Source organism: Coregonus lavaretus (genome assembly GCF_964263955.1).
Source record: "Coregonus lavaretus genome assembly, chromosome: 31".
In the NCBI taxonomy this organism is placed as follows: Eukaryota; Metazoa; Chordata; class Actinopteri; order Salmoniformes; family Salmonidae; genus Coregonus; species Coregonus lavaretus.
In genome coordinates this window covers 30,751,746-30,767,761 of record NC_140018.1, presented here as the reverse complement: position 1 = coordinate 30,767,761, position 16,016 = coordinate 30,751,746, and the positions used below count along the sequence as shown (strand labels likewise).

General features: G+C 41.7%; 1 long non-coding RNA gene across 1 annotated transcript; it reads right to left on the bottom strand.

Moving 5' to 3' along the window:
• Window positions 1-11,054: 11,054 nt before the first annotated feature.
• On the bottom strand, window positions 11,055-15,541 carry LOC311106421. Its single transcript, XR_014610326.1, has 3 exons — window positions 15,453-15,541; window positions 15,212-15,251; window positions 11,055-11,543 (listed from the first exon to the last, which is right to left on the bottom strand). It is a non-coding gene; the product is annotated as an uncharacterized lncRNA (long non-coding RNA).
• Window positions 15,542-16,016: the final 475 nt, after the last annotated feature.

The window sequence follows — 16,016 nt, the reverse complement described above, 5'->3', positions numbered from 1 at the left end:
CGGAATGTAGGAGTGCAGAAGGTCAGTGAGTGATATGACGTCTTTTGATACAGTATTGGTTCATGTCGATTGATCTCATATAGAGAGGACAAGGGCACGCCATGTGTTATTGATGTCACGGGTGAGTGACAGAGGGTCGGTGGGCCAAGATAGATTGGGGGCCTCTGTTGCTAATCTTAGGAGGGGTACGTGAGGGACTGGCCTGGCTAGGGTGCCACACGATACCATGTATGGGGATCCTATTGTAGTAGATGAGTGACACTCAATAATGGTTGGCAGCTGATGGACAGAAGTAGCTCAGAGAGCATTATATAAACTGAGAGATTTTCTATGGAAGTCATTCAGATGACAAGAGGCTACGCCCGTACCGCCTGTCACATTGAATCCAGTACTGTAACCATTAAATAAAGATGAATCAACTCTCCAGCTGAGTGTCGAATACTCTCTTGCATCCTGAACCTCTCGATACCAGAAACTCATCATAACAGTGAGGTATGAGGGCGCCAGTCCATTGAGCGCTTTGTAGGTGAGCATGAGGAGTTTGAAGGTGATCCTGTATCGTTCAAGGAAACCAATAGCTGACGACACTTTCACCACGACAATATCCTCTGTTATAGTTGACATCAGTAGACCATATTGTCATCTCAGGTGACCTGACAAACCTCAGTGGCAGGTGGGGGAGTTTAGGTGAGATGGAGAGGAGGAGATTCCGGAAGATGTCTGAGGAGCTCAGGGAGTCAAGGGATAAAGGACTGGTGACTGAAGACGTTAGGGCAAGAAGAGTTGATGACCACATAAAGTCATTTAAAGCCCAGGTCAGAGTAGGATTGCAACCTAACACTATATTTTAGCCCACACCTTTTAGCCACTAATTTGTAGTTTATAAGTGTTTCATAGGTAGTTTATTGGACCCTTATTAGGTTTTACTTAAATTCGATTTCAGCAACCCTCCAGTCATTTGAACCAGTGACCTTGCAGCTATTGGCTCTTACTTAAAAGCTGCTGATAAGTGTGGGCTTAAATAAAGTGTTACTGTTTTAGAACCTCACATAGGGTAAGATAAGAAGTATGAAAGAAGACAAGAGGTTAATATAGGTTCAGAGATTACTTAGACAGAATGATTGTGTTACAGAAAATGCAATTAGTCATTTGTTTTCAGTATAAAAAGAAAGTGTACAATTTACTAGTTCTTATAAAATAAATGGAATGTCTGGTTCCTCATGTAGTTTTAATAAATGTTATTCTTATTAAGTTGTCCGATTTCGAGGATCTGGGGGTGGAAGCTGTTGTCCTCATCTTGATTTTAAAATTGAGAACAAAAGGAGGTGCAGCACCTGGCCACTAGTGGAGCGCAGGTAAAGTACTATTGAAAAACAGATTTACCATAAATACCTATAATAATAATAATAATAATAAAATAATAATTAGGTGGGTGCTTATACTTGTCCTATATTGTGTCAAGTGTCACTCTGCACCATGTTCTTTTAATTTTTCATAGGTGTGAACACAACTGGACCACAGGAGGGTGGGAGGAGCCGAGCAGATCTAGGTCAGGCGGTTAAAGACGTCTTCAATTCTAAATTTAGTATCTTTATGTTTAAAGGGATTTCCTTTCTGACAATAGCAAACAGCAGATACATTTAGTCACATCAATAGATTACAGATGCATTTAGTCACATCAATAGATTGAAGATACATTTAGTCACATCAATTGATTACAGATACATTTAGTCACATCAATAGATTGAAGATACATTTAGTCACATCAATAGATTACAGACTAAATGTAATTGTATTGTTTAGTGTTACCAGTAATGTAGTATGTAACATTTGATGTTTGATATATACAGTATGTATGTTATCCATGCCAAGCTCTCTGTGTCTTCCCTGTTAGATGAATGTGGTGGAAAAGGTTGGTTCCCCTACCGCTCTTTTGAGGAGGGGACCATCTTCATTAGATGTCTGGGGCATGTTAACCATCAAGCGACCGGCATCTTTTGGAAAGCTGGAAGACATACTGGCAAAGGCAGGGGACTTCAAATTTGAAATGAGTAGGTGTAAATTAATTATATCTTTCTCTCATTCTATCTTGTCATTGTTCAATTTTCCCATGAAATTATTACTTGATATAACTGAATAGATATTGTAGGCCGGCCCCAGAAATGACTCTTAACAACTGTATGCAAGAGGTTTTATTGGGTGAAAAAGAAGTAAGGGAAGCTCTGCACAATAATCGATTTTTGTAGATAGAAGTTGCTCTTTTGGTAAAGGGGTTAATGTCTCTCTCCCTCTCTGATCAGGTGTAGAATAATGCCTTATTAATGGAAGTAATGTCCTGTAACTTATGGTTTTGCCTTGTTATTCAATATTCACCTTTGATATTAAACTTTCAGATCTTTCTTGATAGCCTATTAGTGTAACTTAACAATAGTCCTTTTGCACATTGCTCCAGTCCCCCCCAGATGTGGCGAGGGCCAGCCGGGCCTCAGTGGACCTCCAGTCCACCCCAGACGTGGTGAGGGTCAGCCGGGCCCCAGTAGACCTCCAGTACCCCCAAGAAGTGGCGTGGTCCAGCCGGGCCCCAGTGGACCTCCAGTCCCCCCAAGAAGTGGCGAGGGCCAGCCGGGCCCCAGTGGATTCCTAGCTGTATTTTGTCTAATCTAGGAATTGATATGTTCCTTTTTAGCTATCTTTCAGCAGTTTATATTTCTTTATTGGCCCTTCTTTTACGAAGCGCAACAAACTGCGGACCATTTGCATGCATGGGAATGTGAGGGGTAGAATGGGCCAAAATGAAGTGTACACAAATCAAGATGTGTCTTGCCAGTACCCCCCTGGCCCCCAGGTCCTGCATTTGCTGGGTCAGTGGGACCCATAACTGACACTCTTGCCCAACGCCATGCTGGTGTCAGATGTGAGTCGGAAAAATATGGTTATTTACTTTGTTTTTAATGGTGGGAATTGAGTCACAAAAATATGTTGAAACCAAGTGTCCAGTATATTGAATTGAAATGCTTCCATCTCATGAGGATAAGTAATCTACCTGATGTTTATGTGAGACAGAAAGAGGATTGAAAGTCAAATGAATTGTTTTGTTTATGTGTTATGCGTGTGATAGTATTTAACTGCATGGCAGTACATGTTAGTATTTAGTCCATTTCATAACTATACATGAAATATGCAGTTGGTTATAAGGAGTCATAATACATACATTTGTGTTCCAGATAGCCCCAGACACCCTGGTGACATTGGACATCGCCCAACTTTATGAACATTTCAAATAGAACAAATCTTCCTATTAGTATTTTGGTGGTTAATACAGGACAGACAAACACGTTCTCTACTTTCTCGTCACTTGCCTCCATTTTGCAGTAATGCTGCAGTCACTTGGTTGCATGTACAGTATGTAAACATCCTATTCAGAATATTGTTAATAAAGATAATACCATTTTTAAACAACCTGCCCATTCTTTGTTTTTGTTGGCATGTAAGTGTTCGTATTGCTCATACCAACTGAGCCATATGTTTAAAACTGTCAGCTCTGTCATCCATGGTACAGATAGAATGACATTTACTGTAAACGTTTCTTATAATCTTATACATTCTGGAAGCAGTAGGCATAGCACACATGCAATAATACCTTTACTCCGGTCACTGTCCTTATTGGCATTACTTAAAGGGCTGTGAAAACAATGAAAATGTCACAATGTATTTAGGGATGCAAAACCCAGATATGAATCATGTGTTGATCTATTACCATGGACGTAGCGTCTTCCTTTCCATTGGCAAAGGACTTTAAACTGCATGTTTCTCAAATGATGATTTAGGACAGGGTTCCCCAACTGGCAGGTGGTTTTATTTGGCCCCTCAAGTTTTCTGAGAAACAAAATTATTGTTATTATTTTATTTTTTACATTTTCATTGTAGGACATAAAAGACTGTAAAAACACCAGGAAATGAGGTCCAAGTGATTTTAATTTAAGAAATCTGTTCCCAAGTATTCCCACACATAATAGAGAGACGAGTGATCGTATACAAATGTAAGCAAGGTTTGATTATGTTTTAGTCAAACATATCTGTTTGCAGATAATATGCAGTCTACAAATTATTTGTAATTATAAACTGGGTGGTTCGAGCCCTGAATGCTGATTGGCTGACAGCCGTGGTATATCAGTCCGTATACCACGGGTATGACAAAAAATGTATTTTAACTGCTCTAATTACGTTGGTAGCCAGTTTCTAATAGCAATAATGCACCTCGGGGGTTTGTGGTATATTACCAATATACCACAGCTAAGGGCTGTATCCAGGCACTTCGCGTTGACGTATAAAGACAGTTCTGCCCATTGCAACACTATGCAATAACACCTTTTTAAAATGCAACTTTCCAAATCCAACACTAGTAAGACCTATCCAACCGTTTCACTCCTATTGAGTGGAATGTTACCCAACATTTCATTAAAGCAGTGCATTGTAGGTACACTACACCACCATTTTGAATACAGTAGGAACTCTTTCCATTTGTCCTATTGAAACACACAGAAAACTATAGTATTTAGCCTAAAGCAGCATATGATTTTACAGTAGACTACAGATGTAGGCTACTGTATAGTCACACGGCACGATGTTTGATGTTAAAATGTTAGAGCAGCACATTGGTCTGAACAACTTATAGCCTCTTAGTGAATGTCTATTAATGAGAGAAAAAATCATCAAAATGTATGAGAATATTGCATTTTGAAATGCAAATACTATTGAATCTGTAGGGAAATTGAAATAGTGATTCTGACATCAGTGGACCTGAGTGAGGGGTGTGTCAGATGAATTAGGGGTTGAATGTTGCACCATTTAGGCCTAGGCTACAGGAGCCTCCCGTGGGACTACTTTCTCCTGATGAATTTGCATGGGTATGACAGACAGACAAGAAGTCCGAAATATACAGTCAGTAAGCAACGTCAAAAAAGGATGATAAAGACAAATGATCGGCCTAACATCCGAAACATGCAGCTGCACAACAGTATGATCCACTGGTAGTCCACTTTCCATTATATTAGCCTACTTGTAGAAATTGTAGTCTACTTAAGGCCAATATGTGTAATCGATTCGTAACAGGGAACAACAGTCGATGTTATTACATGGCCGACTTTCCTTCAAATAACCTACGCAACAGCCTATGGGCCTATGCGATAATAAGCACATCTTTATAGTGGAGTTTATTATAGGCCCAAGGATGCGACAGGTGCATCTATCTGCTTGGGCTCTATAGGCTACTTCTTCACATTGACCTACGTCTATATGTCAACACAGCCTATATTAAAACCATGCAAATAAGTGTATGTTCTAACATGTATGGTGATAGGCTGCTTGCATCATATGGCGCCGTAGTATATAGGCAATTTATGCGAGTGGAGAACATGAGTCCATCTGCTTGCGCCCTACTTGTTCTTGGCAAACATCATCAAAAGTTAAAACACAAATCATGGCACTTCCATCTGCATGATAATGAATTCTGTGCGTCATTGTCAAGCAATATCCTGAATAGACATAGGGCCTATGATAATGCACCTGTATAGGCTATGGTATAGATTATAGGGTGTTTAATGGCCACACATATGATATAGACTAAATAATTTGTTGAGGCTCTAATGACGATCTCTTTTCGGTTTTATATATACATTTACATACTTGTTTGACCTATTATTCAGTGTTTGATGCACTTAAACCCTATGTGTTTATCAAGCCAGATCTGGTCATGTATGCAAAAAATTGACTTAATTGTCTTTTGTAGCTCAGACTTGAGGTTTGGCACAAATACATCTTTGGGATGATTCTGAGATAATTTTCCAACCCTGATGCACATGGGGGGCTCAGTGGTCTCCCCCAAAGGTCAATTTTAACCACACTTTAATTATTTCTAAATCATGAATAGATTGAAATATCGTAACGTAGCTACATATGAAGGTTCACTAAGGGACACTTACTAAATAATGTCAGCCCCACATTTCATGCTTGAATTTTAATGACTGAAAAACCCATTTAAAAAGTGCACCACTTAAAACATTGAAATGGCATGTGCTGATGTAGTACAGCTTTATTTAGGTATTAATGAAGGTACATGTTATGTTACACGTCAATTGAAATGATATTGGTGAAGATATTGATAAAGAAGATCAACCGAGCTAGGGTTAGGGTTAGGAAGAAAACTACAGACTGGCGCCATATTTGTAGTTCACAACTCTTCTGGTTTCTGTAACACTGTCAGTTGTTAGCCTATTTGTTACATACATTATTTAAAACAATCCGACGTTATATACGAAAACGTAGCTGTGATTCAAACAAAAGAACGATGGAGCAACAATAATTTATTAATCAGAAAATTCAGAAAGTATCACAGCTGAGACATAGGCGATAGAAATGTAAAGGTAATTTCAGATTGAGCCGATTTATGCAGCATTTACCGTGAATGCAGTCTCTGCAAAAGCGGGAACATTTCCTTTAAATTTCAACAACTTGTAGGCCTACGTATGCTGTATATGAATATGTGTAGCCTGGCCTATATGATGAGTAAATTCAACCCTAGCCCATGTCTTTTGGAGGAGATGGCTGCCGTTTTACGGCCCTCAAACCAATTGTGCTATTATGTGTGTCTTTTCGTGTTATTTGTAATTTATTCTGTACATAATGTTTCTGCCACTGTCTCTTATGACCAAAAAGAGCTTCTGGATATCAGGACAGCGATTACTCACCTCGTATTGGACGAAGATTTTTTCTTCCACGAGTCGGGCGCGAAGGATATTCTACAGACATCCGACAAGGCCCAAATCCCCGTCATTCGCATGAGAAAGAGACAGAGATATCGTGGACGTAGGTCGTGGTGCCTTGTAAGGATCCGACGGCGAGCGAGTAATCTGCCTCTACCATCAGTCCTATTAGCCAGCGTACAATCATTGGAAAACAAAATAGACGACCTATGATCACGGATATCCTACCAACGGGACATTAAAAACTGTAATATCTTATGTTTCACCGAGTTGTGGCTGAATGACGTCATGGATAACATACAGCTGGCGGGATATACGCTACATTGGCAGGATAGAACGGCTGACTCCGGTAAGACAAGGGGTGGCGGTCTGTGTATATTTGTAAACAACAGCTGGTGCACGAAATCTAATATTAAGGAAGTCTTGAGGTTTTGCTCGCCTGAGGTAGAGTATCTCATAATAAACTGTAGACCACACTATTTACCAAGAGAGTTTTCTTCTATATTTTTCGTGGCTGTCTATTTACCACCACAAACCGATGCTGGCACTAAGACTGCACTCAATGAGCTGTATAAGGCCATAAGCAAACAGGAAAACGCTCATCCAGAGGCAGCACTCCTCGTGGCCGGGGACTTTAATGCAAGGAAACTTAAATCCGTTCTACCTCATTTCTACCAGCATGTTAAATGTGCAACCAGAGGAAAAAAAACTCTAGACCACCTTTACTCCACACACAGAGACGCGTACAAAGCTCTCCCTCGCCCTCCATTTGGCAAATCTGACCATAATTCTATCCTCCTGATTCCTGCTTATAAGCAAAAACAAAAGCAGGAAGCAACCGTGACTCGGTTAATAAGGAAGTGGTCAGATGACGCAGATGCTAAGCTACAGGACTGTTTTGCTAGCACAGACTGGAATATGTTCCGGGATTCTTACAATGGCATTGAGGAGTACACCACATCAGTCACTGGCTTCATCAATAAGTGCATCGAGGACGTCGTCCCCACGGTGACCGTACATAAATACCCCAACCAGAAGCCATGGATTACAGGCAACATCCGCACTGAGCTAAAGGGTAGAGCTGCCGCTTTCAAGGAGCGGGACTCTAAGCCGGACGCTTATAAGAAATCCTGCTATGCCCTAAGACGAACCATCAAACAGGCAAAGAGTCAATACAGGACTAAGATTGAATCGTACTACACCGGCTCCGACGCTCGTCGGATGTGGCAGGGCTTGCAAACTATTACAGACTACAAAGGGAAGCACAGCCGCGAGCTGCCCAGTGACACGAGCCTACCAGACGAGCTAAATCACTTCTATGCTCGCTTCGAGGCAAGCAACACTGAAGCATGCATGAGAGCATCAGCTGTTCCGGATGACTATGTGATCACGCTCTCTGTAGCTGATGTGAGTAAGACTTTTAAGCAGGTCAACATTCACAAGGCCGCAGGGCCATTAGGATTACCAGGACAAGTACTCTGAGCATGCGCTGACCAACTGTAAAGTGTCTTCACTGACATTTTCAACATGTCCCTGACTGAGTCTGTAATACCAAAATGTTTCAAGCAGACCACCATAGCCCCTGTGCCCAAGGACACTAAGATAACCTGCCTAAATGACTACCGACCCGTAGCACTCACGTCTGTAGCCATGAAGTGCTTTGAAAGGCTGGTCATGGCTCACATCAACACCATTATCCCAGAAACCCTAGACCCACTCCAATTTGCATACCGCCCCAACAGAGCCACAAATTATGCAATCTCTATTGCACTCCACACTGCCCTTTCCCACCTGGACAAGAGGAACACCTACGTGAGAATGCTATTCATTGACTACAGCTCAGCGTTCAACACCATAGTGCCCTCAAAGCTCATCACTAAGCTAAGGACCCTGGGACTAAACACCTCCCTCTGCAACTGGATCCTGGACTTCCTGACGGGCCGTCCCCAGGTGGTAAGGGTAGATAACAACACATCTGCCATGCTGATCCTCAACATGGGGGCCCCTCAGGGGTGCGTGCTCAGTCCCCTCCTGTACTCCCTGTTCACCCATGACTGCATGGCCAGGCACGACTCCAACACCATCATTAAGTTTGCATACGACACAACAGTGGTAGGCCTGATCACTGACAACGATGAGACAGCCTATAGGGAGGAGGTCAGAGACCTGGCCGTGTGGTGCCAGGATAACAACCTCTCCCTCAACGTGATCAAGACAAAGGAGATGATTGTGGACTACAGGAAAAAAAGAGGACTGAGCACGCCCCCATTCTCATCGACGGGGCTGTAGTTGAACAGGTTGAGAGCTTCAAGTTCCTTGGTGTCCACATCACCAACAAACTATCATGGTCCAAACACACCAAGACAGTCGTGAAGAGGGCACGACAAAGCCTAATCCACCACAGGAGACTGAAAAGATTTGGCATGGGTCCTCAGACCCTCAAAAGGTTCTACAGCTGCACCATCGAGAGCTTCCTGACTGGTTGCATCACTGCCTGGTATGGCAACTGCTCGGCCTCCGACCGCAATGGGCTACAGAGGATAGTGCGTACGGCCCAGTACATCACTGGGGCCAAGCTTCCTGAGGAAGGCCCTAAAAATGGTCAAAGACTCCAGACACCCTAGTCATAGACTGTTCTCTCTGCTACCGCACGGCAAGCGGTACCCGGAGCACCAAGTCTAGGTCCAAAAGGCTTCTTAACAGCTTCTACCCCAAAACCATAAGACTCCTGAACTGCTAATCATGGCTTTCCATCCCCTCTTTTACGCTGCTGCTACTCTCTGTTTATTATCTATGCATAGTCACTTTAACTCTACCCACATGTACATATTACCTCAATTAACCTGTGCCCCCACACATTGACTCTGTACCGGTACCCCCTGTATATAGCCTCCCTACTGTTATTTTATTTTACTGCTGTTCTTTAATTATTATTATTGTAATTTTTTACTTCACTTATTTTTCTTAAAACTGCATTGTTGGTTAAGGGCTTGTAAGTAAGCATTTCACTGTAAGGTCTACACCTGTTGTATTCGGCGCCTGTGGCAAATAAAATGTGATTTGATTTGTAGTGATTCAGGCATTCAGATAGTGAAAACTGAAGCGTTTGAAGCTCTCGCCCAAAGCCTGTTGGCTTGGACATAAACCCTCTGATCAATCAAATATGTGCTTATTCTTATCATTAAAAGTCTGTAGTAGTACAATCAAGCTGTTTCCAAAGTTTACTGATGATAAATTCAACCCTAGCTAAAAGCCTATAGATCTATTTATTAAAAATGAAGTTCACCACTTTACATTTTTACATTTGAGTCATTTAGCAGACGCTCTTATCCAGAGCGACTTACAGTTAGTGAGTGCATACATTTATTTATTTTCATTCTTTGAGTCCTAAATTGTATTGAGAACATTGTGTAATATGTTTAAGGGAAGTTTTATGATTGTGATTCCAAAACAAAAACGGCAAAATGTTCCAGCGCTTAGGAACTGTAATGGTTCGAAAACACCTGCGCTTTCTTTGAAGATCTACAACTCCGTTTCACGTTGCATCGCATCCAGTGGCGGCAACCGGAAATGGCGGCGAAATAGTAGTTCTAACACCTTTGTGGTTTGTTTAGAATAATTATTTATTAAATGTGCTACTTCGACCACACCGAGTCTCCTCTCTCCAGTAAAGTCAATTTATCAGATATAACGAGTCTACAAGGCTTGATCTCTACATTTGTTTCTCTGTAGGCTACATACTAAACCCTTAAAGCTTGAGTCCTTAGTCGCTAAACCCATTTTTGAACCATTAAATGTTACGGGAGCCAGGCAGGATCAGGTGCAGAAGTTATTCTTTTATTTAAAGATGACAATGTTGATCTAGATGTTCAAATGATAATATTTACAAAATAATCTAAATTGATATTTACAAACTCCACAACTAACAGGTCAACGAAAAGACAATACTTTGGAGGAAGCAAACTGTCTATTCCATTAGACTCAGGTTGGGGTATACCAGGCGCAGGTCAGGTTCTCCTCACCATGACATAAATAGGAAATGACATGCAACAATGGAGTGTATCGCATCGAACAATTAAACAGAAATGTCCACAGATGCTTATAGTGCTTCTTTTAACCCCAAAAGTGCAATAAAACATACAATTGTAAACAAAGGGTAGGAATACAATGGCATGAATTAAAACAGAATGGACATGTTCAAAGAAACAAGATTCAAACAACAAATAGACAATGCAACCCCCCCCCCACCCCCCCCGCCGCCGCACTCTCAGCCTCATTAAGCTATTCCTCCATCAATATCACCATCGTTGTAATCGTCATAGTCATAACAGTCATCATCCTCATCCACTTCCTTGATGTCCTCCACTTCAGTTTCTGCCACTGCCCTCAATTAAAAGCCCTTCTGAACAATTCACATTGTCCTTCTGCATGCTAGTGCTCATCAAGCTTTCCAGCAAGGACAGCTCTTGCCCCAAGACAAAATCGATCTTGCTCTGTGTAATGTCGTAAGGCCTCCACGATCAGTTCCTGCTCATGTGAGTAGAACTTCTTGGTAGTGAAGACATCATCCTCAATGTACCGCTTCTCTTCACACACCCGCAAAAAAGCCTTTGCTTTAGGTGAAAGCGCTGTCCACCTGCACTGCATCCTCATACACCAGGGTCTGTGGGAGCTGTGAGGACAAACCTTGTCTCCTCAGGGTGTAGTCCTTCACATTTTTTTTAATGCTACTACCGACCATGGCAAGCCTTTTGGACAGGCGGTTGGCAATACCTTGACCATCTATTGATAACAGATAAAACAGACAAAAATATATATGTTAAAGGTAATCCAATCTAAACAAAAAAACTTTCAAAAATGACAAAAGTTGTTATACAATTACTCTATTACCATCTAACAATAGATAATTTCAGAAACAGCTAAAAATAAAAAGTATTATTGTGTTTGTCCACCCAGAAATATCATAGAACTGATATGAGTTGACTTGTCCTTATTGTTGAATATATACAGTGGGGAGAACAAGTATTTGATACACTGCCGATTTTTCAGGTTTTCCTACTTACAAAGCATGTAGAGGTCTGTAATTTTTTATCATAGGTACATTTCAACTGTGAGAGACGGAATCTAAAACAAAAATCCAGAAAATCACATTGTATGATTTTTAAGTAATTCATTTGCATTTTATTACATGACATAAGTATTTGATACATCAGAAAAGCAGAACTTAATATTTGGTACAGAAACCTTTGTTTGCAATTACAGAGATCATACGTTTCCTGTAGGTCTTGACCAGGTTTGCACACACTGCAGCAGGGATTTTGTCCCACTCCTCCATACAGACCTTCTCCAGATCCTTCAGGTTTCGGGGCTGTCGCTGGGCAATACGGACTTTCAGCTCCCTCCAAAGATTTTCTATTGGGTTCAGGTCTGGAGACTGGCTAGGCCACTCCAGGACCTTGAGATGCTTCTTACGGAGCCACTCCTTAGTTGCCCTGGCTGTGTGTTTCGGGTCGTTGTCATGCTGGAAGACCCAGCCACGACCCATCTTCAATGCTCTTACTGAGGGAAGGAGGTTGTTGGCCAAGATCTCGCGATACATGGCCCCATCCATCCTCCCCTCAATACGGTGCAGTCGTCCTGTCCCCTTTGCAGAAAAGCATCCCCAAAGAATGATGTTTCCACCTCAATGCTTCACGGTTGGGATGGTGTTCTTGGGGTTGTACTCATCCTTCTTCTTCCTCCAAAAAGCTCTATTTTTGTCTCATCAGACCACATGACCTTCTCCCATTCCTCCTCTGGATCATCCAGATAGTCATTGGCAAACTTCAGACGGGCCTGGACATGCGCTGGCTTGAGCAGGGGGACCTTGCGTGCACTGCAGGATTTTAATCCATGACGGCGTAGTGTGTTACTAATGGTTTTCTTTGAGACTGTGGTCCCAGCTCTCTTCAGGTCATTGACCAGGTCCTGCCATGTAGTTCTGGGCTGATCCCTCACCTTCCTCATGATCATTGATGCCCCACGAGGTGAGATCTTGCATGGAGCCCCAGACCGAGGGTGATTGACCATCATCTTGAACTTCTTCCATTTTCTAATAATTGCGGCAACAGTTGTTGCCTTCTCACCAAGCTGCTTGCCTATTGTCCTGTAGCCCATCCCAGCCTTGTGCAGGTCTACAATTTTATCCCTGATGTCCTTACACAGCTCTCTGGTCTTGGCCATTGTGGAGAGGTTGGAGTCTGTTTGATTGAGTGTGTGGACAGGTGTCTTTTATACAGGTAACAAGTTCAAACAGGTGCAGTTAATACAGGTAATGAGTGGAGAACAGGAGGGCTTCTTAAAGAAAAACTAACAGGTCTGTGAGAGCCGGAATTCTTACTGGTTGGTAGGTGATCAAATACTTATGTCATGCAATAAAATGCAAATTAATTACTTAAAAATCATACAATGTGATTTTCTGGATTTTTGTTTTACATTCCGTCTCTCACAGTTGAAGTGTACCTATGATAAAAAATGACAGACCTCTACATGCTTTGTAAGTAGGAAAACCTGCAAAATCGGCAGTGTATCAAATACTTGTTCTCCCCACTGTATATATACAGTACCAGTCAAAAGTTTGGACACACCTACTCATTCCAGGGTTTTTCTTGATTTTTTTTACTATTTTCTACATTGTAGAATAATAGTGAAGACATCAAAACTATGAAATAACACATATGGAATCATGTAGTAACCAAAAAAGTGTTAAACAAATCAAAATATATTTTCTATTTGAGATTCTTCAAAGTAGCCACCCTTTGCCTTGATGACAGCTTTGCACACTCTTGGCATTCTCTCAACCACCTTCATGAGGTAGTCACCTGGAATGCATTTCAATTAACAGGTGTGCCTTGTTAAAAGTTCATTTGTGGAATGTCTTTCCTTCTTCATGCACTTGAGCCAATCAGTTGTGTTGTGACAAGGTAGGGGTGGTATACAGAAGATAGCCCTATTTGGTAAAAGACCAAGTCCATATTATGACAAGAACAGCTCAAATAAGCAAAGAGAAACGACAATCCATCATTACTTCAAGTCATGAAGGTCAAACTTTAAAAGTTTCTTCAAGTGCAGTCGCAAAAACCATCAAGCGCTATGATGAAACTGGCTCTCATGAGGACCGCCACAGGAAAGGAAGAACCAGAGTTACCTCTGCTGCAGAGGATAAGTTCATTAGAGTTACTAGCCTCAGAAATCGCAGCCCAAATAAATGCTTCAGAGTTCAAGTAACAGACACATCTCAACATCAACTGATCAGAGGAGACCACGTGAATCAGGCCTTCATGGTCGAATTGCTGCAAAGAAACTACTACTAAAGGACACCAATAAGAAGAAGAGACTTGCTTGGGCCAAGAAACACGAGCAATGGACATCAGACCGGTGGAAATTTGTCCTTTGGTCTGGAGTCCAAATTTGAGATTTTTGGTTCCAACCGCTGTGTCTTTGTGAGACGCGGTGTGGGTGAACGGATGATCTCTGCATGTGTATTTCCCACCGTAAAGCATGGAGGAGGAGGTGTTATGGTGTGGGGGTGCTTTGCTGGTAACACTGTCTGTGATTTATTTAGAATTAAATGCACACTTAACCAGCATGGCTACCACAGCATTCTACAGCGATACGCCATCCCATCTGGTTTGGGCTTAGTGGGACTATCATTTGTTTTTCAACAGGACAATGACCCAATACACCTCCAGGCTGTGTAAGGGCTATTTTACCAAGAAGGAGAGTGATGGAGTGCTGCATCAGATGACCTGGCCTCCACAATCACCCAACCTCAACCCAATTGAGATGGTTTGGGATGAGTTGGACCGCAGAGTGAAGGTAAAGCAGCCAACAAGTGCTCAGCATATGTGGGAACTGCTTCAAGACTGTTGGAAAAGCATTCCAGGTGAAGCTGGTTGAGAGAATGCCAAGAGTGTGCAAAGCTGTCATCAAGGCAAAGGGTGGCTATTTGAAGAATGTCAAATGTAAAATATATTTTGATTTGTTTAACACTTTCTTGTGTACTACATGATTCCATATTTGTTATTTCATTGTTTTGATGTCTTCACTATTATTCTACAATGTAAAAAATAGTAAAAATAAAGAAAAACCCTTGAATGAGTAGGTGTCCATACTTTTGACTGGTAGTGTATATAACCTGCATATTTTCTCATCAGGCCACAGAGGAACCTCCGTTCTAGCACCAGACTGAAGGTTCCCTCCAGATTGGTCCTCAATCTGTTATTCTGCAGTCTGTGGAGTGCAGTATGGAAGCGACTGCTGGTGGGGGCCCATCGATGGAGGATGCTGTTCTTCCTCTCCATTGTCTTGAGTTTTCAGTAATCAGAAAGGTTCTAAATACTTTCACCAGGGAGATCAATTATATTCATTGATCTAACAATTGCACTGTTAAAAACTAACTGAGGAAGTACCTCTCGAACAGCTGTTCCATCTCCACTTTCCTGCTGTGCCCTGAAAATAAAAAATGGATTAGAGGGCATAAAATAATGTATGCCGAAAAAGAAAAACTTTATTTAGTCATTTGAAATGAATTACATACAATCCCTAATGGTGTCCAGTGTTGTTCCTAAAACATAACAACAGTGACAGATGTGACAACATTTCTAATCAATACTGAAATTCGATGTTTTTATTATTGACACAATGGTTTACCTGGAAGAGACCGTGACATTTCTGCCATTTCCCTTTCTGCCTCTGTTGCAACTTCTGTTGCTCGGGAAAACCTCTGTGGCAGACAGTCCACTAAAACAAAAAAAACAGGAAATGTTAGGAACATCAATAGAGTCAACCAGCATCCAACAAATCCAACACATACATTTAAAACTGTATGTTCAGTAAGCACAACTTTTATTTTGAAACTATCAGACCATGATTTCCGTTTCTTTTACGCCTGTTACGTAGGGGTGAAAAAACAGACTGCTGCAACCTGACTTGCTGAAGGCGATATGCAACATGCGGAAATAGCATTTAGCAAGTTGGTGGAAAATTGTGTTTCATAAAGAAAGTATGCATATTTTCCGTCTTCTCGCCATTAAATGGAGTTAACGAGGCAATCGAAGCCTTTGCAGCCTGAATGGAGAACGTTTTAAGTACGAACCAGTCGCCGGGGGACACAAGTGTACTACCGGCTGGGCACACTAAGCCCAGACGATAGTGGAGATCCATAGCGCCTACTGCGGCTGCCCAGGCTGATGGTTGATCAGCTGTGGTTGAGCT